Source organism: Nannobrachium achirus (assembly GCF_963921795.1).
Source record: "Nannobrachium achirus genome assembly, chromosome: 12".
NCBI classification, from domain to species: domain Eukaryota; kingdom Metazoa; phylum Chordata; class Actinopteri; order Myctophiformes; family Myctophidae; genus Nannobrachium; species Nannobrachium achirus.
This window is the reverse complement of record NC_137832.1, coordinates 54,404,429-54,406,928: the sequence shown is the minus strand read 5'-3', so window position 1 is coordinate 54,406,928 and position 2,500 is coordinate 54,404,429. Positions and strand designations below refer to the sequence as shown.

The following is a 2,500-nucleotide window of genomic DNA, read 5'->3' as shown; positions in this document are numbered from 1 at the left end:
TCTTCCAGTCAGTCCACACATTCCCTGCTCACTACTGTACCGAGTGAGAGAGAGAGAGAGAGAGAGAGAGAGAGAGAGAGAGAGAGAGAGAGCGAGAGAGAGAGAGAGAAAGAGAGAAACTGAGAGAGACAGAGGTGCATGTTACTGTATAAGCCTGATGGAGCACAGTCGATTTAGCCATCCATCTTCAACCGCTTATCCGGAATTGGGTCCCGGGGGTAACAGTTCCAACTGAGATTTCCTATCCTGAGAAACTTTATCCACTCCCTCCGGGGGTCCCCAGGCGTTCCCAGCACAGTAACGTGGGTCCCTGCTTCATCTCTGCCTCGGTTAAGGGGTCCTTTTTGCATGAAAAACGTTGAAGACCCCTGCTTTAAGGGAATCGCATCTAAGGCGACAAGGAGGCGTTTAAGTGCCTTGGAACTTTAAGTAGAAGTGTGCTGTTGTCTGTTTACTGCGCGGTCTGGAGCAGCGACGCACCAACACCAGAGATTAACAGCAACACCCGGTGAATTGATAGCAGGCGGCACTCTGTGCTGCAAAGCCACCGTTGTAAGCAATTCTATGGAATAGTAATTCACTCCCTTGCCACCTCCACTACATGGATCAAGTATATCAGGATAGATGTTTAATTCCCTGGGGACCTGACTGGAATTGTTCCCGCCGGTTAAATTAGGATTCTCTCTGCATCCAAACCCCAGTAGGGGTGAACAATGCCCTTCAAGGTTGATTCAGAGAAAAGACACTAATGCACGTTAAAATACTCAGTGTCGATTTAACTCAGGAGAGTTTGCTAACGACGCAGGCGATTGGGGTCCATTCTGGGTCCCATTTGAACACCCTCGGATTTAAGCCACAAAGCCACGGCAGAATTTCTCTTTTGTTTGTGACTCCTGAATCTCTGCCCTCCACACTCTTCTATCTAACAACAGGGTCTTGAGCTCTGTTCTTAGGCAAGGAGAATTGTGGGTTATGAAATTACGATCGAAGATAATCGAGGTGTGAATCTGTTGTGTCCAGGGATATACAAGTCTGTTATTAGGTTTTTCCAGCGAGCAGGGTTTACGTTTTCCCTTTCACGAGGATGGTTTTCTTGGAGGGCCAGTGAGGGCCACAAGGAGTAGTCTATTGTGGGCATTGTTTCGATCCATCACTGAGTTAGCATATTGACAGAGTTAGCGGGATGTGGCAGCCCAGGAAATGTGATAGAGTTGGAACGACTTCTTTCCAAAACTGTGCTACCGGTGTTGCAGCCCCAAGTGGCGTCAATGTAATTACCAGGTTTATTTTGTGTGCACTGAAAACAGATTGGAGATGATGTGAACCCCATGGTGATCATTGTTTGGCCTGTGTAGTGAAATCTGTGGATTACTTTATACTGAACTGAGTTGTAGATTTGCATCGTTGGTCTCAGAATATATTTTTTTGCGTATTTGGGTTGGCATACTGTGGGCATCGGGGGCGATAAGTCACACAAATGAATGCAAACAAAGCAGATTCTGACAACATATAGCATTACAAATCTGCATTTATTTTAAATGAAATGTTCAACTTCCAGATCCAGACCGGATCTGCTGATAGATTAATATATTTTTAGGGTATAGAATTTCCCTCTGCACGTTGGAAAATGAGGACACACAAAGTACCGGTATAATAAATGTAAAAATTATATATTTAAAACATATTGTATAGTCTGTGGTATGTATACAGTACAGTACAACATATTGCAATACTAATGTGTGGTTGTCACAAAAGCCCAAGGCACACCATGGATTTTCTCATTGCACACCAGTGAGCCTCAACACACCCTTTGAGAAGCACGGGCTTACTGGGATTTAGATGGGATTGAATACGCTTGACCGGCAGAGTGTCCAGTGTGTCCAGCATTTAGAACTAAATGTTATCTCTCAAGTCTAATTCGTGGTCTGTCTCGCGATGGTGTTGCATGCCGAGAACGGCTAAAAATAGAAACATATAAACACATACTGTACAAACATCGGCAAAGCGATATGAGCTTGTAGGCCTGCTATTCTCACAGCAAGACACAGTCGGGCGATGGAAGTATGATTCTCATGAATAAAGTTATTATGAATAGCTCTAACAGAATGAATATATATCAGAACTATCTACAGGACAGTCGAAACAGACTGGCCGACTTAGTTTACAGCAATACAATTATATAGCAAACAGTTGATGACAACAACAATCTATAAATGCAAACGTTGCTGCGGGGTGCAAAGCGAGTTTGACAAAGCAAGGGAAAACACAATTATGTCTTTTATCTATTCATGTCTGACTTTGCCCCCTTTCTCTCCTCCCTTCTCTCCCTCGCCTCCTCCCTTCTATCCCTAAATCGTTCTTCTTATCTCCCTGACTCTGTTCACTCCCCCTTCTTTCCGCCCTCCTGGCCCCCAAACCGTGGAATAAACTCCCTGTTGCAGCTTCCGCCGTGGCCTGAAGACTCACCTCTTCAGACTTCACCTTAGCCCATAGCACTGAC

At 44.8% G+C, this 2,500-nt stretch overlaps 1 protein-coding gene across 1 annotated transcript in view; it reads left to right on the top strand.

The window, feature by feature from the left end:
- fras1 (Fraser extracellular matrix complex subunit 1) overlaps positions 1–2,500 on the top strand; it is a 224,594-nt gene that overhangs the window by 121,259 nt on the left and 100,835 nt on the right. The gene's annotated exons all lie outside the window — the stretch shown is intronic.